This window comes from Procambarus clarkii, chromosome 41 (assembly GCF_040958095.1).
Source record: "Procambarus clarkii isolate CNS0578487 chromosome 41, FALCON_Pclarkii_2.0, whole genome shotgun sequence".
Classification (NCBI taxonomy): domain Eukaryota; kingdom Metazoa; phylum Arthropoda; class Malacostraca; order Decapoda; family Cambaridae; genus Procambarus; species Procambarus clarkii.
Genome location: NC_091190.1, coordinates 19,276,525 through 19,301,524, shown reverse-complemented (window position 1 = coordinate 19,301,524; position 25,000 = coordinate 19,276,525). Strand labels below are relative to the sequence as shown.

The 25,000-nt window shown below is 43.5% G+C and overlaps 1 protein-coding gene across 6 annotated transcripts in view; it reads left to right on the top strand.

Moving 5' to 3' along the window:
* The window catches only part of LOC123761094 (zinc finger protein chinmo), a 140,609-nt gene that overhangs the window by 57,413 nt on the left and 58,196 nt on the right, over positions 1 to 25,000 (top strand). Inside the window, exon 1 of one of the 6 annotated variants that reach the window (XM_069339452.1) lies at positions 7,618 to 7,824. The exons of 4 other annotated variants lie outside the window; for them this stretch is intronic. The gene's annotated coding sequence lies outside the window, so the exon portion shown is untranslated. Of the gene's footprint in view, positions 1 to 7,617; positions 7,825 to 9,216; positions 9,333 to 25,000 lie in introns of those variants that run through there. One more of the 6 variants, XM_045747035.2, reaches the window with a different exon arrangement.

Here is a 25,000-nt window from a genome sequence, read left to right as displayed (position 1 = left end):
GAGGCCTCCCCGGGGAGGGAGGGAGGGAGGGGGCGAGAGGGGGGGAGAGGAGGTAGAGTAGTGCCTCTCCTGGGTGGGGGGGGGTGATGCTTCGAGAGATGGGATGAGGCTTCTCTGGGGAAGAAAGGGGGAGAGGGGGGGCTGCCGCGTAGGGGCCAATGCCCCTCCTGAAGGGGTGCTAGGGAAGATGGGGTGAAGACTTTCCTTGAGGGAGGGGGGGAAGGGAAGGGAACTCTGCCAATTAGTGACTCTACATAAATTTATTATGTACCTACGACACTTTCTATATCATGTTTCAAAGGTATTTTGTAAAAATATAAATTATGAAGGCTCACCGTTTCAGCGAATCGGAGACAATGTAGTGAAACCTCTCCAGGATTTGAGAGGAAGACAGACGATGCTATTGGCTAGTTTAAGGAAGGGGGGGGGGGAGTGGGAGATTGACGGATGTCAGTGTTTGACGAGGTCAAGCAAAAAAACGTGACGTGTTTACCTCGTTAGACAAGAACGGCAGAGACGGCATTCGTCTCTTTCAAGGCGTTTGTGTCGGAAGAATTCTTCTCGAATAAGTTGATTTGATCTTCTTGAAGTAAATAGTGATCTGTATCTTGTGGTTAGTTATAAGACGACCATCAACTTGGTCATGAAGGACTCTCCTGACACCTTGCAAAACTCCTTCAAGGAGACGAATGACGTCATATGCCCACTTGGAGAGTGTCAGGCAATTGTCAATCTGAATTGAAATTCTCAATCTAAATATACAGACAATAGCATTTCTTTAAGGGCGTCTAACAATGCACAAACAACATTAATCTATCGCACATCACATCTTTGTACACACAGCCAGACCACCATCAGAGAGATCCTCACCATCAGCTCTGCACTAATCGACAGACACAACAGTTGAAGATTTGACATAGCGGAAGCACTACATACTAAACACACTAATATCTGATAATCAACAGCTAACTAAGATTTCAACTTAGATTCAACAGAGCAGAAGACGTTGTTAAACACACATGGCAAAATCTTACTGAAGCGACCATACGAGTCATAAATACCCATACTCCGCCCAAGTAAAACAGAAACAAGCAACACTTAGTGGGCCAGCCAGAGGCTTAGGGCCCGCGCAGGAATATCCCTCAAAAAAAAAAAACAGCTAACTAACACTTAGGTACACTTGATCATCCTCTGGACCAGTGAGACACAACCTATTTTGTTTGGAGAAACCTTTGAGATGTTTCCTAAAATCTCGGAGATGACTTATTTTTTTTTTGGGGGGATAAAATATTTTTTTATTTTTTTCTACTACAGACGTGGCCACACATTTACAATGCTAATCAGCATATATATAAAATATTGCAAGAGTATTTGTCTAAAACTTTCACTAAAATAACTATCACGCAAATCTCTGACCAAGCAAGCTTCGAAAACTTCATTGTTTTGATAAGAGGCTACGTTGAAACCTTAATAGTTAATAATAACAACAATTTTCTATATCAGAGAAAGTTGGCAAGTTGTGTTTTTTTTTAATTGTTTGTGTGCATACTTTTGGAAATTCTCAAGGAACCCCAGACACATCTCGTGGAACTTGACACGAGACTGGAGAGTTAATCAGAGCAGTTAGCTAGATAAGAAATGGAGTGTGTGCAAAGTTGGGGAAAAGGGGGGTTGTTGATGGGGAGGAATGGGAGATAGGGAGAAGAGGAACAAGGTGAAGGAAAGGGCGCAAGATAGGGAGAAAAGATAAGATTAAGAGAATAAAAATTTTAACACGAGTGAATATGAATATTCTTAGAGAAGCCGGAAAGAGGGCGAGGAATGGGGGGGGACTAAGATAATGAACGTTCAAATGAAGGGAATGTGGCTTAAAAGAACATGGAAGGGTAGAACTGAGCTTCAGGAATGAACATGGGACGGGGGAAACTATGCAGGAAACTCTGGAACAGGGATTTCAAAGGTGTATATGTTACCCTGGAAGGTGGTGTGGGTGGAGGCTCCCAGGATGGGTGGGGGAGAAGGGTACAGGTGTTGAGGGTATCCTCCAAGGTCACGCTGATGCCACACCTACCATCGTACCCACTTTGGGCACGGTGGGAAAGGACGCAAAAGAGGTGTGTGTATACTGCATCGTTGCTCTTCCCGCCCGCGAGATGGACATGCGTACAATTTCTCATAGAAAACGCACTTCGCGGCGTACGGGATCCCGAAAAATTGAATTCTAAGATAGGCCTACCCCTATCCTAGAGGCCTGTCAGCTTAGACCTAGATGTTATGTTTAGCGTAGGATATTTTATATTTACTGGTAGGTAAGAAATGAATCGGATGAAAGGAAACACGTTAAAAACGCCTTTAATGTGTGTCTTGCTGTGGGAAGCCTATCCCCTTTGAGCTAAACGCGTTCAACGTCAGAATAAATTTAGGGTTTAAACGTTTTAGTTAGGACCAGGATAGGTTTGGGCTAGGGCCAGGATAAGTTTGGGTTAGGGCCAGGATAGGTTTGGGTTAGGGTCAGGATAAGTTTGGGTTAGGGCCAGGATAGGTTTGGGTTAGGACCAGGATAGGTTTGGGTTAGGACCAGGATAGGTTTGGGTTAGGACCAGGATAGGTTTAGTTATTAAGATATGTACCCTACACTTCTCTGTGTTGCCACTTCTCTGGTTTGAACTTTTTAACACAACCACTTTACGAAACCTGTACATCTTTCTCCTAAGCATGACAAGGTTCTTATTGTCATAAACAACCTTGTAATTCTTGGAAGCTATCGTAAACAACTTGCCTAATAAATGCATACACAGCTGCCATCAATAAGGAAAGATGCACAGGTTTCGTAGGTATGAGAGTTTGGCGTGAATACTACGCTATACGCCCCGTGGCCTCTATACACACTGCGTTAATTTCTACAGTGTTTTGGTATAATTAGTTTACATTAGTTCTCCCTCATATTGTCGTCCCCATTTTCTTGGTTGTATAATGTATATTGTTTATAAATATATATTTCGCTGGTCTAATGGTGGGAGTGGGGGGGGGGGGAGAGAGGTAACACCGTGTGTGTGTGTGTGTGTTGGGGGGGGGAGGGGCAACACCGTGTGTGTGTGTGTGTTGGGGGGGGAGGGGCAACACCGTGTGTGTGTGTGTGTTGGGGGGGAGGGCCAACACTGTGTGTGTGTGTGTGTGTGTGTGTGTGTGTGTGTGCGCGCGCGCGCGCATGTGGGGGAGAGGGGGAGCGGCAACACCGTGTGGGGGGGGGGGGAGCGGCAACACCATGTGTGGGGGAGCAGCAACACCGTGTGCTGGGGGGAGCAGCAACACCGTGTGTGTGGGGGGGGAGCGGCAACACCCTGTGTGGGGGAGCAGCAACACCGTGTGCTGGGGGGAGCAGCAACACCGTGTGCTGGGGGGAGCAGCAACACCGTGTGCTGGGGGGAGCAGCAACACCGTGTGCTGGGGGGAGCAGCAACACCGTGTGCTGGGGGGAGCAGCAACACCGTGTGCTGGGGGGAGCAGCAACACCGTGTGAGGGGAGAGGGAGGAGGAAGGGGGTGGAGGGAGAAACCACCACCGCTGTTATACTAATAACCAGAGGATGAAAGTTGTCACCAGAGGAACAACTGGGCGCCGCGCGGCTACCAGTCACGGCGAACCTGTCACCCCACAACTAATGACTAGTGTGTGTGTGTATAGTGGCGGGAACCTCCCTCCCAACCCCTCCTGACACCACCTCACCAACCTGCATTTTAAAAAACCGGCTCTTATTGTGCCGGATAGGAATCATGCAAATCTTGGTAGTTCCTTTTAACAACAATAACAAAAATGTCTTTGCCGGTTCGTTTCTGAGTCTGTATCGTGTGTTTATTATCATGTATTTATGTCGGTGGAAGTAATGAGTGGCTATGAGGTTTATTTTGATGGTGTAGGGAGACGTGAGGGAGGTAGATTGAGTGCGGCGGGAGGTGAAGCCAGAGCCAGCAGGAGGATGGGGACGCGCTGCTAGACCTTGACTACAGCCTCACTGCAGCGGCAAAAAATAGTGGCGGGCCGATAGGTTTAGCAGTGTCGGCCGCACTCTCCTGCTGCTGCCTGACTCTAGCCCCCAGGCCTTCACTCGTAATGTTGGCTCTCCTCCCACTCCTCGCTTACTCGAGATCAGCTTACTTCTTTCCCTACTGCTGAGCCTACTGTTTGCTGTTCCTGCTCACCGACTTTGGCTGAGCCTACTGTTTGCTGTTCCTGCTCACCGACATCGGCTGAGCCTACTGTTTGCTGTTCCTGCTCACCGACATCGGCTGAGCCTACTGTTTGCTGTTCCTGCTCACCGACATCGGCTGAGCCTACTGTTTGCTGTTTCTGCTCACTTCGCCTATGTTTTTTTCCTTACCCATTGCTTTGCCTGGTCACTGAGCCCACTACTTGATGATTCTGCTCATTGAACCAACGACCTGCTGATCCCTGTCATTGACTTCGGGCTGATTTTCCTGTTGTCTACATAACCGGATGGTACCTAAACGGGATTCTGTGAGTTCTTTTACTCCCCAAGCCCGGCCCGAGGCCAGGCTCGACTTGAGAGCTTGGTCCAACAGGCTGTTGCTTGGAGCGGCCCGCAGGCCCACATATCCACCACAGCCCGGTTGGTCCGGCACTCCTTTCAGAAAACTGTCCAGTTTTTTTTTCTTGAAGACATCTACTTTTGTTCAGGCAAAATTTATTTTACCTGCCGAGAGGATATTGAACAACCTTGGACCTCTGATGTTCATTTAGTGTTCTGAGTGAGCAAATTGGCACCCTCTGTTCTTCACTGGCTCTATTCTGCATTTCCTTCCATATCGTTCACTCCAGTATGTTGTTATTTTAGTGTGCTAATTTAGCACCTGGTCCTCCAATATTTGTCATGTAAATATTATTTGATACCTCTCTCTCTCGTCTCTTATCCTCGTGTCCCAATCTTGTGTATTTAAAATATTGGTTGTTGACATGAAATTGTAGATGGCGTAGCCTAAAACATTTGTTTTGAGTACTGGAAGTTAGAAGGGGGTGAGGAATGGGGGGAACTGTAGTGTGTAGCCTAGTACTGTGTATGGAGATCCTGGATTGGGGGGGGGGGAGCAAGGAAGGTAGGCCTACTTTAGAGGATGTAGCATAGTACTGAGAGTACTATTGGTGTTAGCATGGTGCGCGACGGTGCTGTACGAGAGGATGCTGTACTTCCTACATGTACTAGGTACATGTAGGAAGTACTAGGAAGAGCATTTTCATGATGGTTCTGTAATGACAGCCTCGTACGGTACACAGAGGGGGAAAACCTTGTATGGTTCAAGGAGTGTGGAGCCTAACACAGCATATGGTGCATGTAGCCTTGTACGGTACATAGTGTGTAGCCTTATACAGTACATAAAGAGTGTAAGCCAAGTACGGTACACACAGGGTAGCCAAGTACGGTACACACAGGGTAGCCAAGTACGGTACACAGGGGGTAGCCAAGTACGGTACACAGGGGGTAGCCAAGTACGGTACACAGGGGGTAGCCAAGTACGGTACACAGGGGGTAGCCAAGTACGGTACACAGGGGGTAGCCAAGTACGGTACACAGGGGGTAGCCAAGTACGGTACACAGGGGGTAGCCAAGTACGGTACACAGGGGGTAGCCAAGTACGGTACACAGGGGGTAGCCAAGTACGGTACACACGGGGTAGCCAAGTACGGTACACACGGGGTAGCCAAGTACGGTACACACGGGGTAGCCAAGTACGGTACACACGGGGTAGCCAAGTACGGTACACACAGGGTAGCCAAGTACGGTACACACAGGGTAGCCAAGTACGGTACACACAGGGTAGCCAAGTACGGTACACACAGGGTAGCCAAGTACGGTACACACAGGGTAGCCAAGTACGGTACACACAGGGTAGCCAAGTACGGTACACACAGGGTAGCCAAGTACGGTACACACAGGGTAGCCAAGTACGGTACACACAGGGTAGCCAAGTACGGTACACACAGGGTAGCCAAGTACGGTACACACAGGGTAGCCAAGTACGGTACACACAGGGTAGCCAAGTACGGTACACACAGGGTAGCCAAGTACGGTACACACAGGGTAGCCAAGTACGGTACACACAGGGTAGCCAAGTACGGTACACACAGGGTAGCCAAGTACGGTACACACAGGGTAGCCAAGTACGGTACACACAGGGTAGCCAAGTACGGTACACACAGGGTAGCCAAGTACGGTACACACAGGGTAGCCAAGTACGGTACACACAGGGTAGCCAAGTACGGTACACACAGGGTAGCCAAGTACGGTACACACAGGGTAGCCAAGTACGGTACACACAGGGTAGCCAAGTACGGTACACACAGGGTAGCCAAGTACGGTACACACAGGGTAGGCAAGTACGGTACACACAGGGTAGGCAAGTACGGTACACACAGGGTAGGCAAGTACGGTACACACAGGGTAGCCAAGTACGGTACACACAGGGTAGCCAAGTACGGTACACACAGGGTAGCCAAGTACGGTACACACAGGGTAGCCAAGTACGGTACACATATTGTAGCCAAGTACGGTACACAGAGGGTAGCCTAGTAAGGTGGTAGGAGGTAGCTAGCACGTGTACATTGTATGGTACCGAAGGGCATGTAGGGTCGTACGGACCACGGCGAAGGTGCTATAGGCGGAGGACGGTGCGACACGGTACAGCAGGCGACGGAGGGGGGGAGCGGCGACTGTAGGCCTAACCGGGCGGAGGGCGCTGGGGGTCCCGGGCACCAAAGGGTTAAAATAGCCGAGTGTCGGTGGGTCTTGAGGCGCTAGTGTGGGCTCGCCGGCGGCCCCCACAGGCCCTCAGACACCCTCTTACACGCCTGCCTCCTTTACCTTCGTCGCAAACACTCCTCTACACCCATATATATATAAATATATTGCAAATTATGCGTTGACGCCCCCGTCAACGTAGCAGCCATGCGTGTCAGGCGCAATTCAGCTCTCTAATTGGCTGATCTTTCCGTTGCATCATCAGTTGAAGGTAGGTGACGTCATCGAGAACGCGGCCAATCGGCGCGCGCGCTGCCCCGGCTCGCCATTCATTGGTCGCTCTCCACAACGTTGGTTGTGCAAAGAGCTCGATGACGTTTGCTGCGGGATTAACCAATGAGCGGGCTGGAGCCGCGGGCCCCGCCTACCATTGGCCTATGGCTGTGACGTTGATGATGACGGCCTGGCAATGAAGGGTTGGAGTAGGCCCACCGCCACCAAAAGGGTTAATGTTAAAAGTGTCTGGCGTGGTAACAAGTGGAAACTGTGTACTGTGCGGAGTGATACGCGAGTGTGTGTGTGTGTGCGCGGCCAAGTGCGATTACGATTGGACGACGCTAATAACGCATTACAAGCTGCAACCTCTGCATATATATAGATATATATATATATATATAAATATTTATATATATTTATATATACACACGTCCTTGTGCAACGATATTGCAGCAGCTGCCGGAGGGCCGCCTTGGATTTAAATGTATATAGGTGGGTGTTGTGGTGGTGTTGCAGGGGAAGTGAGTGCGAGAGTGTGAGTGAGTGCGTGAGTGAGTGCGTGCGTGGCGGGGGAGTGCGCCGTGTGGGCCTCCCCGAGCCGGCCGGCCCACGCTCCTAGGCTCAGTCCACGCTGTAAGCCTAGCCGGCCAACCGCAACCGCCCCTCCGTTGTGCAACCTTCTTTCTGTGATATTTTTGCGGCAGTCGTAGAGTGCGGTGTCCTAATGCAACTGAGTGTAGAGCACCGCGTGCAGGAGGAGACGACGGCGCCTTGAGGTCGCCTGGTGGTATGACAAGGTAACCTCGCCGGCCTCCTGCAGGGAGAGAGGGCGGCGGCCTGCTGCTGCTGCTGCTACTGCCGCTGCTGCAGGCCGCCTCTCCGTTGCCTGGTCTTCTCTTGATACCACGCCCAATGCGGGTGTCAGTTGGCACTGAGTGCCCGGCCACGGTGATGCTGCCTGCCAGCAGCCTGCTGAACTAATAAACTGGAGACTGCTGATCTGCCTTCCGTATAAGTGCAGAGCTGACCTGGCTGCAGTGGGAATGCAATGCTGACATGCCTGCAGTGGGAGTGCAATGCTGACCTTCCTGCAGTGGGAGTGCAATGCTGACCTTCCTGTAGTGGGAATGCGATGCTGACCTGCCTGCAGTGGGAATGCGATGCTGACCTGCCTGCAGTGGGAGTGCAATGCTGACCTGGCTGCAGGAGTGCAGTTCTGACCCGGCTGCAGTGGGAATGCGATGCTGACCTGGCTGCAGTGGGAGTGCGATGCTGACCTGGCTGCAGTGGGAGTGCGATGCTGACCTGGCTGCAGTGGGAGTGCGATGCTGACCTGGCTGCAGTGGGAGTGCGATGCTGACCTGGCTGCAGTGGGAGTGCGATGCTGATCTGGCTGCAGTGGGAATGCGATGCTGATCTGGCTGCAGTAGGTGCGAGCCTGCAGACTTGCCTGCAGTGGGAGTGCAATGCTGACCTGCAGTGGGAGTACAATGCTGACCTGACTGCAGTAGGTGTGCAATGCAGACCTGCCTGTAGAAGGAGCAAGCCTGCTGACCTGCCTGCAGTAGGAGCGAACTTGCAGACCTGCCTGCAGTAGGAGCGAACTTGCAGACCTGCCTGCAGTAGGAGCGAACTTGCAGACCTGCCTGCAGTAGGAGCGAACTTGCAGACCTGCCTGCAGTAGGAGCGAACTTGCAGACCTGCCTGCAGTAGGAGCGAACTTGCAGACCTGCCTGCAGTAGGAGCGAACTTGCAGACCTGCCTGCAGTAGGAGCGAACCTGCAGACCTGCCTGCAGTAGGAGCGAACTTGCAGACCTGCCTGCAGTAGGAGCGAACTTGCTGACCTGCCTGCAGTAGGAGCGAACTTGCTGACCTGCCTGCAGTAGGAACGAACTTGCTGACCTGCCTGCAGTAGGAGCGAACCTACAGACCTGCCTGCAGTAGGCAGGTCAGCGAGCCTGCTGATCTCCCTGCAGTAAGAGCGAGCTTGCTGACCTGTCTGCAGAAGGCAGAAGGAGCGATCCTGCTGACCTGCCTGCCACAGGAGGGAGTCTGCTGGCCTGCTTGCAGGTCACAGTATCTCTACCAGATCTGCCCCCCCCCCCCCCCCAGCTAGGAGTCCCGGTGACGTGAGTTAGATTGCGAGACCAATGTGTGTATGTGGTGACATACGACCTTTCTTTCTCTCTTTCCACCACGGACATGCCAGTGCAATATAATGTCTCACTAGTGACAAGCGTATAAGGCTTTAAAAGCATCTTCGCACAGATCATTCAGTAAATAAAACAAACTAGCATCAAACAGGTTCGTGTGCGTATATGGAGAGTCATTACTCATTGTGCCTCATCGTATCATACTTTACGTGTGGCAAGATTCGTGAAAAAGTTTGTGTGGTAGATTTGGGTAAACACGGGAACTGCAGTCTTGCATTTGTTACACCTACTAATTATTCAGCTGGACATGCTTCGCCTATATTTTCAGCAAGTATTAACTGTGTGTATGTGTAACTGTGTGTGTGTGTGTGTAACTGTTTAATACAGAATAATAATAATAATAATAATAAAATTATAGAGGGTAGTAGGAGAAGCAAATACTAGTACGAATTTAGAGATAAACCAAGATTTTCTCTTAAATGTTCTTTTATATTTTCCTCCGAGGCCTATGGGCCTTTACAATTACTCCAGAGGGGGGTTATTTATTTATAATATAATAATAATATAATAATAGGGGGAGTATTAATATTTATATTAATATAGGGGAGTATAATATTTATAATATAGGGGAGCATTTATTAAACAAATATGTTGAATGTCCTTCAGCTAATAATTAATGTTGGATTTTTTTTGTTATATTTGCAAAAAATCATGATATCCATATTTGATACTTTAATAATTATACATACATTTATGTATATGAATATAGTACTGTATATACGTAAATATTTAAGGGTGCCACCTCCCTTCAATTGTGGGGACCCTTAGCTTCGGAGAAGGAAATAGGAGCATTCAGAGAAAATTTGTCTTTAAGAGTGAAACGTCGTCGTCGTTTCTTCACGTTCTGAGATGTGGTTTGCTCGTTTAGTTCAGACTTCTTAAGTGTTAGCGTTTACCTCCCCTACCTGAAAGTGTAAACTTTATTTATTGTACATAATTACAAACTCTGCAGTAATATACTGTACGTACATTATATATATATATATATATATATATATATATATATATATATATATATATATATATATATATATATATATATATATATATATATTTATATATATGTCGTACCTAGTAGCCAGAACTCACTTCTCAGCCTACTATGCAAGGCCCGATTTGCCTAATAAGCCAAGTTTTCATGAATTAATATATTTTCTCTAATTTTTTTCTTATGAAATGATAAAGCTACCCTTTTCATTATGTATGAGGTCAATTTTTTTTTATTGGAGTTAAAATTAACGTAGTTATATGACCGAACCTAACCAACTCTACCTAACCTAACCTAACCTATCTTTATAGGTTAGGTTAGGTAGCCGAAAAAGTTAGGTTAGGTTAGGTTAGGGAGGTTAGGTAGTCGAAAAACAATTAATTCATGAAAACTTGGCTTATTAGGCAAATTGGGCCTTGCATAGTAGGCTGAGAAGTGAGTTCTGGCTACTAGGTACGACATATATATATATATATATATATATATATATATATATATATATATATATATATATATATATATATATATATATATATATTATATATTATATATATAATATATATATATATATATTCGTGATTATACACATATATAATGTGTGTATCACGAAAATAAACACGTGATTAAAAATGTGACAATGTCAGACCACGGAGGAAAAATGAAACAGGAATTTCCTTAAATTAAGGAAATTCCTGTTTCATTTTTCCTCCGTGGTCTGACATTGTCATATAAATATATATAAATATATGTGTATATATATGTATATAATGTGTGTGTAATTATATATATAAATGTCATGTACATATATGTATTACTGCACATTATGTATATAACTGCGACTACATATTTACTTGTATATTACTCTTAAGAGTTATACTCGTATGAAAATCGTTAGTGTATATATATATATATATATATATATATATATAATATATAATATATATATAATATTAATAAATAAATAAATGAAATGACTGACTATATCGCTAACTAATGAAAATCGTTAGTGTAACTAAGAGTAATATATAGGTAAATATGTAATGGCAATCACTGTAGGTCTAAGTTAGTTTTTTTTTAGCTCACACTGGGAAAAAGTGATTATGGGGTGATGGGACACACGACTCTAGCAACATATACTTACATTCTGGAATACATATAGTGATTACATTGCAATTTGTTATGCAAGTATCATTATTTTTTTAGTATACAGAATTTGAGTTATGTGCGTATAGCAAGCTCCGTGAATCAGTCAAGTTACGTAAACTAGTATAATAACTAGTAATAGTGTAGTGCTTTAAACAAATATAAGCTAATGCAATGACTTTAACGAATATATTTTTTTATTAATACATTATAATAACCTGTACTAATACACTACAATAACCTGTACTAATACACTACTACTACTACTATACCAATAATTGTCGATGATTCTAAACCGGAACAAAAGTTTACGAAGTGAACATATATTGCGCAAAATATCAACGGACTCATAAGGGCTCAGGTACAAGTTAACTGAATGCTGAGGGGTGTGTGTGTGTGTGTGTGTGTGTGTGTGTGTGTAATTACCTAAGTGTAGTTACAGGATGAGAGCTACGCTCGTGGTGTCCCGTCTTCCCAGCACTCTTTAATAAAGTGTGAGTGTGTGTGTACTGAGATCTGAAGCTCAATTGTCGCACGCACTGCTAGGTGAATGCAAACACACACACACACACACACACACACACACACACACACACACACACACACACACACACACACACACACTGCGCTAAATCTACGTAGCGGATTTGCGAGATTCTTGCATATATTACACACTCCCGAACATGGAGCTGCAGCTCCTCTCTCGGATACCGCTTCCAGTGTCTACCAGCGGCTTGACAATGATACGAAAATTTGCAAGACACGTGTAGGGGGGGGGGGGGAGACAAGCACACTTCAATATGTCTTAGACGAAATGAGCAACGCACCTACCTCGCCCTTCTGGACCACATAGGCGTGACCAGTCACAAGGGGGTAATATATGCACCATTTGGGATATTACTTTCAAGTTAAGACTATCCAATGATCCAAATGATATTGCAGATTATATAATATATATATATATATATATATATATATATATATATATATATATATATATATATATATATATATATATATATATATATATATATATAATATGTCGTACCTAGTAGCCAGAACGCACTTCTCAGCCTACTATGCAAGGCCCGATTTGCCTAATAAGCCAAGTTTTCATGAATTGATTGTTTTTCGACTACCTAACCTATCTTTTTCGGCTACCTAACCTATCTTTTTCGGCTACCTAACCTAACCTATGAAGATAGGTTAGGTTAGGTAGGGTTTGTTAGGCTCGGTCATATATCTACGTTAAATTTAACTCCAATAAAAAAATTGACCTCATATACTGTATATAAATAATATAAATATATATAATGTTGTAAGCTTTAAAAACTTAGGGTTGGGTGTTGAATTTTTTCTCTGGCCTTTTCAAAATTAATTGTACAAAACGCGATTTATTTATTTATTTTTTTTTTTTTTTGGTGCGAGTCAAAATTTTGTACTAGTACTTAAAATTAAAAGTCTACAATAACAACCAATACTATTACTTTTTTTTTAATGTCAAATCTTGTTGCGTGTTTCCTGTGTTAATATAACGCCTCGACTTTCACATTCACATTCTACAGTTTTCACATTCTTCTGTTTCATTTTTGGTTTTCATGTTTATGCCAATATTATCGTTTCCTTGCTTCGTCCTTCGGCAATGTTTAGTTTTGTATCATCATTTGTATTAATTGTGTTATTAGCGGTGTAATTAATTATTGGAAGAAAAAGCTCGCGGTGTTCCGTTTTCCCAGTGTTCTTTGTCTAGGTCATCTTGAAAGGCATACTTACGTACGTGTATGTGTTTGTGTAATTACCCGAGTGTAATTACCTAATAGTAAGTACAGGGTGAGAGCAACGCTTTTGGTGTCCCGTCTTCCCAGTACTCTTTGTCGTATAACGCTTTGAAATTACTGACGGTTTTGGCCTCCTCCACTTTCTCTTTTAGCTTGTTCCGTCTATCACTCTTTGCAAAAAAAAAAAAAAAAAAAAAAAACTAATATTTTGTTCGGCACCTTAGTTTCATTACCTTGATATGTGGGTGCGTACGTGCGTTCTCTAGTTCGTGCTTGTGCATGCGTGCGCTCTCTCGTTCGTACGTGTACATGCCCTCGTTCCCATGTATGCGTGCAAGTAACCACCGTGTGTGCGTGCAAGCGTTCGTACATGCGCGTGTCGTACGTGCGCGTGCGTGCGCTCGTACGTACGTGTGCTCGTTCGTACGTGTGCGTGCGTGTGTGTGGATCGAGAAGTGTCAGAGACTGTTGTGTGGCCCCACAGGTTGGAGCAAAAACAGCCAGGGAGAGTGAACCTATTGTGGGCAAAACGTGTCTGAGATCGGCATTAGCATTTCTCTATTGTCGGTCGCCACAACATGCGAACTACCTACAATATCACTCTCTGGAAAAAACTATATATATATATATATATATAAAAATTGACAGCAATTTTGAATGTGTGTTTATAGATATAAATAAAGGCCTCTCGTGCGCTTCTAAAACCCTTTAACACTATACTCAGCGCTGAAGCAAGGCTAGGTGAATGAATCTAGGCTAGGTGAGCTAAGCTAGGTACGTTGTATGAAGCCAGGTATGTGAAGCTAGGCTGTGAGGATAGGCCTATATGAGTGAGGCTAGGCTATGCGAGTGATGCATAGTCTAATTGAAAGGCAGGGCCCACGAGCTGACGATCATTCCCCACGTGTGAATGTTGAACACTCTGTGCTGTAACAAATGTGACAGCACAGTAGAGTACAAATATCATAGTTCACCAACTCATTCTTGTATGTTATTAAGTACAAAAATTATAATTTTAATAATTAAAATTACACCTGTAAATAGTGACGGAATTTACTTTAAGGTGCTTGAAATATTCCAACGAAAAACCTGCCTTTAACTTTTAAGTATATTTAAGTTAGCTAAAATTTTAAGTTTTGGGTAGAATTTTAACTATATCTAAACCTAACCAAGCATATATAGTCGTGTACAAAACTGCACTCTGCCTTGCCTAATAACTTTCAGTGCCTTAATTACTTTACATCATCACTAGCTAATGAATGTCCTTGAGTAATTGTCGGAATAAAAGTGTTCATCGAGGATAATGCTTTTGTATTTAATGGACATTTTTATACTGAGAAATTTGGAATTTGGGTGATTAATCCATCGTCACCCGTGTGAAGTATTGTACAATAATTTGTTCTTGCCTATATTTTACTTAACGGTAAATAGTATTGATCTCTTGATACCTTGTGCCTGTTGCCGCAATGTTTAATGATATTTCTACCAAGAATTTATATGTGAAAGTTGAGAAGCAGAAATCAATTCCCAATTTTGTATGCAGAGATTCACAGATTAAAAGGAGAACTTACAAGTTAAATGTTAAAAAAGTCCACTAGTATATGTAGCTATCTATGCTTATTATTACTCCACCACATGAAGGTGAAACTGAATTCTTGGGAATATTTCTTATCCGATTTCCAGCTTGATTTATGGCATTGAAAATGCTGTAAATCAAGCCGAAAATAAACATGATAGAATTGTACCGAAAAAAAGCCGGCATGCTTTTATATTATATATATATATATATATATATATATATATATATATATATATATATATATATATATATATATATATATATAATATACAGTATATATATTGTGTGTGTAAGAAACTTTTTTGAAAAGTTAGAGCATGCTGAACGCGTTTTCGGCTCAAATTAATAATGCGTTCAACATTCTCCGATTCTTCAAATGTGGTTTATCATAAATAAATTTTATTTATATATTTTTTATGTATATATATTTTTTTACATAAATATGTGTACATATATATAATATATAAATTAATGTATACATATATATATTTATATATATATGTAATATATTTTATATTTTATATAATATATATATATAATATATATATTTATATATTTATTTATATATTTATTTGACAGTGTCAGACCACGGAAGAAGAATTGAAACAGGAATTTCCTCAAGTACTTTCGTATTTTAATAATATGTCTTCAGAAGGCAGGTTTTTAATAATACATCACCATTCCTTCTGAAGATGTATTACTAAAATACGAAAGTACTTAAGGAAATTCCTGTTTCAATTCCACTGTCACATTTTTCATCACATGTTAATTTTCGTGATTTACACATTTATTGATATATAAATTATATATATATATATATAATTATATATTATATTATATATGCATGCAAATGTAAGCCTTTGCTTATTATTTATAATCTCACGGCAAATATTTTCAATACAGTATTTTTGTAAATATTAACGCGGCATATACATATACGACAGAAAACTCATTTTCCCGAAGATATATAAAATATTATATACAGTATTTATCTAAAATGTTAACCTTCGTATTGATATATGTGTAACTTCATATGAATAATCTTTACACCGTATGCAAATTAAAAAATAAACATTTATTGTGTAACATAATAGCTTTCACAAAATTTATACCTCATATAGCTGAAATTACAGAGGTAACGTTTACCCTAATTTATTTAATTTTATATATAATAAATCAAATATAGTTGCAGCATAATAATTGTATGATGTGCAGCCAGGAGGTATTCACGAAGTTGTAGCAACAATTAACATATGCTATGAACTCTTTGCCAAAACCTCACATGATATCATGTTTCTTTTCCCTAGTTGGCAATGTCTCTCTTAACATAATACAGCACCGCTTTTTACACACACACACACACCTACACAAAGAGATTCAGGTGACTCCTGCTTCGTGTCAATTAAGACAACTTCGAGACAAAATGAAGCATTTTAGTCTGGCAAAAGCTGATAAGCTATCAAACATTTAATCACTCGTATTACCGTGAATAACGAGCAATTTATGAAGTTTTTTGGCAGCCACATTTTAGCGATCAACTTTGATCGTTGAGTTGTTTTAGCGTGTCTCATGCAATTACATCATGAAGATGTAATTCAAACATCTCATAAATTGATGTCGAAATGAGACAAAATTATATATATATCCACCAAATATTATATTAATTTCACCATGGTTGATAAGGTTGGTAACTGTACAGGTAACTGTACAACGTCTGAAGACATTGAAGGCGAGAGCTACAATGTTAAGACGAACATGACATTAGAAAGTAAGTTCCAGCTGAGATTAACGTAATTAGTGGAAGTTCTTTTTCTTCACTTCTTGTCTCCGAGCATTAGTAATGTTTATTCCCTCTCGCCGTAACATATATATTGCAACCGGTATAAACAATTTAGTGCAAAAATATCAATAGAGAGGGGGCAACAAATGTAAATATTGCAGCAAATGTATATAATTTATTGCAACGACTATAAATAATTTATTGCGACAAATAATGTATTGCAACATGTAAATTTATTGCAACAAATATAACAAATTTATTACAATAAATATAAAGTTATAATAAAATAACATTAACAATTAAAATACACTTGTTTCATATTAATAACAATAGTTATGATAATATAATTATCACTACCACTGCAAACAACAATAATATTTATTGTATTATTAATAATGATAATTATATAGTAATAATCATATTAGGTACAATAATAATCAATATTGATAAATGTGAAAAATATATTGAACTCGTTAACAAATTTTAAATTATAATGTGTCAATAAAATAATAGCACCATTAGAAATAATAGCACCACCAGCAGCAGCTAAAACACTTATAGCACCAGCAGGAGCTGTATTCTCCATGCGTCCAATAGTTCGTCCTCGGCCAAACGCCTAGTAGGCTGGTCAGACCATCCATTCCTTGATGGCTCCAATACGTATATCCGATAGCAATGTTATATTGTTCCTTCCCGCCATTGTTTCCGTTATTTGCCGTCTGTGCACAGAATGCTTCGTGGCTTCACCTGTTCTGAAATACGCGGGTTCCTCTGGCGTTCTGAAATCCACCAAGGCAAGGCGTTAGATATGCGTGCGTACTTCACAGCAGTAGGCCTAAGGTACGGGCCTATTTTTTTTCCGCCCCCGTCCCCACATAAGGAGTCTCCACTCCACCACCCCCATTGTCCCTATCCCTCCCCATGACCACTCTTCAGACTCCACCCTTCACTAATATATATATATATATATATATATATATATATATATATATATATATATATATATATATATATATATATATATATATATATATAATTTTAGCCTGGTATAGGCAAATAGGCCCCTTGTGTAGTTTCCTCTTATTATTCCCTGGTGTATGTGTAACTCCGTGCATGTGGTGTAACTAAAAAATTAAAAAAAAATCAAAATTCAAAATGTTTATTCAGGTAAAAGTACATACACAGAAGATGAGTTACAAACATAATGTTGGATTTATATAGTTAGAGCTACTACATACGATACCTAAAGCCACTAATACGCACGGCGTTTCGGGCAAACTAACTTGATTTGTGATATATTTGGTGCATCTTACTCGAGTGCTATATGCTCTTTTGACAGTCTGTTTCGCAACTAAACAGTTTTGCACAAAAACAAAATTACAGAACAATTAAAATGGAATATGAAAATTAGAATCTTTAAAAGGGGTTGGCAAAATATAAATATTAATCTAACTTAATCTAGGCCTAGCCTAGGGCTTACTATAGACCTAGACCTATAACATAATAATAACATAGACCTAGTTCAGGTTATTTAGTTGTTACCTCCTGTTTTGAAAATTGGCGTTTTGAGATTCCTGTGTGTTTTCAGTCATTTCGTTTTATGTATTAAACAGCGTAGCTGCGAAGTGGACTTTGTGTCCACTTTGTAGACCTGTACATATAGACCTTTGTAGACCTATGTAGACCTTTGTAGACCTGTGCATGTAAGCATTGCGCTAAGGGTTACTTCAAACTGTGTTAACCTTATTTGTTCCTTTTGGGGATTGGTGTCTCGGGATATAGCCTAGTACTTCCAGTATTAGGCTATTCAACACTACTTTTTTTCTTGAGAATCTACCATTCGCTTTACAGCCAAGTTCTGTATAACTGCTGTGTATGCAAGAGTTGAGGAACCAGGCTCTGTTGTCTGGGCTTGACTAGGTCGTCTGGGTTACGGGGCGCGCGTTCTGACCGCTGCACCAGAGGGGTGATCCTGCCAACATTGGCTAAATGGATCAACGCGTGCACTGAGAGGAAGTGACAGACAGGCTTCTCGATACTAGCAGACTGGCTGGTTTGCTTTTTTTGAAGAGCTTGGTTGGGTGTCTGGATCGTTTGCTCGTTACTAGTAGATTGGCTAGTGTACTATTCATTAGGATGGATGGTTAGCGGACTGGCTGGCTGGTATACTGTTGAACTTGCTAGCTATCCGGTTGGCTGAATGGTTAACTGACCGCTCGCAGGCAGGCTGGCTGCCTGGTTATTTAAGTGGCTACTTAGCGGGCAGGCATCATCAGGCAGACTCTTCTGGTCATAGCCACACATCCGTACCTGAGCCTTGTGTTTATCTCTGGTCCCTCCACGCGTTATCTGACGCCCTATGAACAACACCTGCGTTCCCCTTGTCCTGTCCCATCTTGGACGTTGCGTAGCTCATCCAACCAACCCTTTTACCCGGCCGCTCCAAGCAACAGCCTAGTCGACCAGACTCTCACAAGTTAAAACTGGCCTCGGGCCGGGCTTGGAGAGTAGAAGAACTCCCAGATCTCTTTCAAGCAGGTATCAAGCAGGTACCCGGTAAGTGGATGTGTGTAGTCAGCTGCGAAGTTGTATAATTGACTATAGTTTCTTCCTGCTATATTTATTTCTTCCATGTTCCTTTCTCGCTCTATCTACTTTTTCTTATTATACCCCCCTCACTCCGCCCATTTATCTGCTTCATTCCCTCTTCTTTTTTTCTGTTTTTGAACGCCATGAGACTTGCGTTCCAGCATTGTGTACTCCCTATAAACGTTCCAGCGTCGTGTACTCCCTATAAACGTTCCAGCGTTGTGTACTCTATAAACGTTCTAGGGACGAGCCATATGGTCTTTTGGTACCACAGAACGTTTATCCTCTCGGGGGATAAACTCGGAGTTCGGGTGCTAAGCCATTGACTGGGCTTTGCAACCATTAAGTCATTATATGTTTACACGTATTTGATGCTGTGAACGAGAACTGCGCACCGTTTTATGTTATTCATTGTATTTACGTGGCGCTAATGCCAATGATCAGGTAATTACGATGATGATGACCTCGAGGATAAGATGACCCGAGGATACGATGACCCCCAAAGATATGATGACCCTGAGGATATTAGCGTTAATAGTCACCGGGAATTAGAGTTGCTGGCAACTCTGTAGTAACGGGGTCAATAACCCGTAGTTATTTCTCCAATGACTAAGAAATTGACCGAGACGCTAATGGACCCCTTCCCCCCACTCCCCCCTTATTTACTTCGCCAATGACCACCTAGTTCTGTTGCGGAGGACCAAGTATGTTGTTGTTATAGATTCAACTACTCGGAACACAAAAGTTCCAAGTAGCACGGGCTATGGCGAGCCCGTAGTGGACTTCTATAGTTATGGTGCCACTAACCTCGTATTTAGGCCGCCAGATATGGGTTCAGTCAAATCCAGTGCCACCCCGCTGCACCCAGTATCTCCAGACAGGATGCACTCTCCTCTCTCTCGCTCTCTCTCTCGCTCTCTCTCTCGCTCTCTCTCTCTCTCTCTCTCTCTCTCTCTCTCTCTCTCTCTCTCTCTCTCTCTCTCTCTCGCTCTCGCTCTCGCTCTCTCTCTCGCTCTCGCTCTCGCTCTCTCTCTCGCTCTCTCTCGCTCTCTCTCTCGCTCTCTCTCTCGCTCTCTCTCTCGCTCTCTCGCTCTCTCTCTCGCTCTCTCGCTCTCTCTCTCGCTCTCTCTCTCTCGCTCTCATCAGCTGCCTAAGATCTCCTAAACCGTACAAAAAGTTCTGGGACTAGACTTGATGAATATATTTTTGGAACATGAACACAAGAATCAGAGACCGTTTTCTCAGGTGGGCGCGCTGTGCCAGCTCAGAGTACTATAGTAGTACTGGTCTTAATAATGTAGTGTATCCTGTAGGCCTCCCTTGTGACGGAAGCTACCTCCCCTAATGTTTACCAGTTCTGCATACACCGTCGGCGGTGTTGGTGAGGGGTTCCCCTGGCATAAGGTTTAGTGTAGTGTCCACTCAGAGGTTCTTTATATCCACTCTGGAAGGTTGCAGCCCTCCCTCTCTCTCTCCTCCCTCTCGCACTGTGTACTGGCCTTCCGGTCTCCTATCGCCTTAACCATTCTCCCTCTACCTACATTGGTTAAAGCTGGTCACTGGGCTACTTTTGAGGGGCCACGTCTACATTGTTTCAGGGTTCTCTGGAAACTGTCTGGAGTTTTCTTGAGGCTTCATACTTCTTTCTTGTTGGTCTTGTATCGTCGTGGTCAAGGTAGTTTGACGTGTATCATGAGTGCATAGGTGTGTAGATCCTTGCGGTAGATCCTCTCCCTGATTGTTATTTTTTTATTTTTATTTTTCATTTCTTACCGTGGCCTTCAGTTGGTGGTGGGGGGGGGGGAGTACTTGTTCAGACAACCCGAAGGGTGGTTGAGTTTGAATGAATAGTGCGTCCTCTCCTCTGGTCAGATGATATGAACGAACACACACACACACACACACACACACACACACACACACACACACACACACACACTACAAGTTGATTGACGGTTGAGAGGCGGGACCAAAGAGCCAAAGCTCAACCCCCGCAAGCACAAATAGGCGAGTACAAATAAGTGAGTACATCCCCTCTCCCCCTCCCCCCATCCTTCCCAAAAAAGGACCTATCAACTGGCTGTTTGAGTTAAACTCCAACAATAGTAGCAAAACAATGAAGATGGATGCTGAGAGGGGGGGGGGGAGACAGGAAATGGTACACAAGGTCATTTAAGGTGAAAATCCCCCTTTTGGAGTTGCCAGGTAAAAATCAGATTATTTAGGTCTTCTCAAAGACCTAAAGACCTCACCTTATGCAGCATAGTGGATACCTGTTTGTTGGGGCCAGTGTGAGATAGACATTTATTGGGAAACTTAATAAATTGACAAGTGTTGGGAACAGTGGATAAGGGGGTAGGAGGGGGGGAGAGGGGGTGTTCATATCGCAGGAAAAGGGTTTGACTTCCACTGGTCTGGGAATGCCACCTGAGGTGATGCTGAGGTGTGCTCGTGTTTGTGAAGTGAGGTATGTATACCTTGGTCTTATACTTGTTTATACTGTGCTTGTGACCTGTGGCACTTCTTTGTCCCTCTGTTTCTTTTTTTTCCGTTCTGCATAATTAGCTTTGGATGCCAGCAGCTTGGCAACAATGATTGGAACATGAGAACATAAGAATAAAGGCAATTCCTGAAGGCCTGTTGGCCCATACGACGCAGCTCCTGAGCAGAGGCAGCATAGCACGGTGATGGTAGTGAGAAATTGCATAGTAGTAGTAGTAGTAGTAGTAGTAGTAGTAGTAGTAGTAGGGAAATAGGTCTGATTAGGGTAAATTTTTATACAGATGTGTACAGGAGTAGAAAATTTCTGTTTCTTATTAGCAGGCTGGGAACTTTCCTATCCCATAAATTCACTGAACTGCATGTTTAATAGATCTCTAACCCTGTCCTTAGAGGACAGATTAGAAAATGTATATGTCTTGCTTAGCATTGTAAATGTGTGGCCACATCTGTGATAGAAAATAGCTCGCGGTCAGGTCTCCAATGCCATCCGAGTACTACATATAGCGCTTTCACCTGGTCATTGCCTTCCCTAGTCGACACACAAGACTATCTTTAAACCATGTTCTATCACAATAACTCTTCTTTCATTTGCATTCAAAGCTACATTCATTGACAACTAATGTCTCGGAGATCAGCCTGTGGCAGTGCTTCTTAATTCCATGATACAACATTCTATTACACATTCCAACATTTAAATTCGTCTTAGTAACAACAACTTCCATTGTCTAACTTATGTTTCCACATGCCCTGAAATACACCGTATACACCCATAACGGCCGTGAGCAGGCCTACTTCCTCTGCTGCTGCTGCTGGTAGTTTAGATAAATGATCCCCCCCCCCTCAAACCTCCCCCTCCCCCCCTCAGTGCCGCCATGTCTGGCACCGGAAGTGGATATCGCGAAGCTTGTGCATTACACCCCTACGGTGCACATGTACACACACACTCTCTCACAATGTACATTCATCAGTCTAGCTACCCCTGTCGATCGTCCAAGTAGCCTCGTCGTCGCCCTCTCCGCTAGGCTGTCCTTCTAATCCAGCGCCGCGAGGTTAGTCCCCTGTTTGTGTGTGTGGGCGTTGTTTTAATAGGTGCATTATCATGTGTTGTCATTTGCGTTGAAAGTGTCTTTGCATATTGCAATTATGTTAGGAAATCTTGACTGTCTTGTGAGAAATTAAACTGCTCGCTAAAGCTCACTTCACACTAGACTCGCGTCCTCAGAACCGGTGTACATAAGCTGGGTGGAGTCGGGCACCAACGTTCACCTGTTGCTGAATAATTTCTTTACCGGCGCTCTCATTCGCCTTAGTAAATAGTTAGAACACAAGAATTTGATCTTAAGATTGGATATGTTGATTACTCGACTCGTGTTCGAATTAACACGATGGTGAATATGATCTGAGTGGGCGGGCAGGCCGGTGAATTCCAGAATTAAGTGAATTTCCGATTACCACCCAACGCGAAACGCAAAAATATCGGGTCTCTGCGAGAATTTAATGATGCGCTAGCCTGTATAGGGGTGTTGTTGCGGTTTTGTCCTGGTGAGGAGTGGAGGCATGAGTCTGGTCGTCTGAGGCGATGTTCTTATTGTGTCTAGACAGTATAATGTGATGAATATTCCCTGTTTTTCGACACATGCGGACTGAGTCACCTGTCGAAATGCATCCATGAACGATACAATTTTTTGAAGGAATGGTGATTGTGGCGTCTAGACATAAAACCCCATCACCACCAGCTCCCAATCGCCCACCCCTCCCCATCACCACCACTACTCACCCCATAATCTCCACCTCATCGTATTCTCTTGTCGATGAGGTGGCCACGCATCACCTCATCGTCTCATCACCAACAACCCCATTACCGCCTCCCTCACCAAACAGCGGCAGTTACCGCCAAGTCACGGGTCTTTGTGAGAGTGGAAAGCCTGCCAGTATTACGGCCTTAACCCTTTCAACCCGTGGCCGACAGACCAGCCTAGCCCAGTCTCTATAGGCCTATCCTCAGCATATCCGCCCGCCTGTCTGCCATGCCTGCTAGGCCTATACCCTTGCGTTACGACCGGCTGACAGCGCCCATCTACCCTTGGGGGAAATTGCCCAAGGTGGAGGATGCCATTAGTATTTAGATTACTCGAATTTTTTAACTGTCGCTATTTAGACGTCAGAATGTGTGTGTCCCATCACTCCTCCACCACCACTACTACTGCCACAACCATTACAACTACCACCACCACTACTAGTTTTGTTACAACCACCACCATTAGTTCTACCGCAACCACCACCACCACTAGTTCAACCACAACCACTTCATGTCGCTACATTTACCTCGACCTTAGCCACCACCACTACTACAACCACCACTACCTCTACCGCAAGTACCACTAACAACGCCACTGCCATTCAACCACTACAACCCCCACTACACAACCACCAGCACACCACCACTCGGCTACAACCACCACCACCACTACTATAGAATGTCACTAGTGAAGGGAAAATGCTTACAACCAAAACACTTGAACACACACATGACGTATCAGAGTTTCTATAGCGTGTAAGGCAGCATTAGATTCCAGAGTTACTGGTGTGACAGTAGTCAGGTGGAGTTATTGCAGGTTATGTGAATTGACTTATTGTATGTTGTAGTACTGGGTTTTGGGGGCTGTTGTGGTTGTGGGTTTGGAGTTATTGCAGTTGTACATTTTTGCTTTGTTCAGATGTAGTTATTGTGGCAAGTCGTTGTGGTGGTTGTTGTTGTTAGCTATATGTGTGCTGCCACAGGACTCCTCTTTGATAACAGACAACTGCTTCCCATGCCTGTATTGGCCCTTAGCGGCCGCATTGTCTTCAAGGGACAATGAAAGGACAATCTGCTCTTCAACGCGTGGAGAAGATGGGTGCATGCCAGCGAGCTCTCGCACGGAGAAGATTTAGATCCAACACAGTCTTCCATCTTCCTTGTCAGCAAGGAGAAGACACACACACACACACACACACACACACACACACACACACACACACACACACACACAGAGCCCGGGTATGGAGAGTGTTGAAAGACGAGAGCTCATTTAGGCCTATAGTTCTCTCCGTTTTTGTAGATTCCTCTCGCCAGTCTTTTTAAGCATTAACCTTAATACAAAACTGTTTAATGTCATCTACACATTTGACAAATTGTCACAATGTGCGCTTACTGCAATATTTAATTGTATGATAACAATGTGGCCGTGAGGCAGACGGGAATGTGCTAGGATGTGGGGGGAAGGGTGCTGGAGGCACACTCCACTTATATCACTCAAGTGGAAACCTCGTCAAACTCCTCCTCCTCCTAAATTCTTCTTCCTATTCACCATCTTCACCCCCATCCTCCTCCTGCAAGAGGCAGACTCGTGTGAAGACA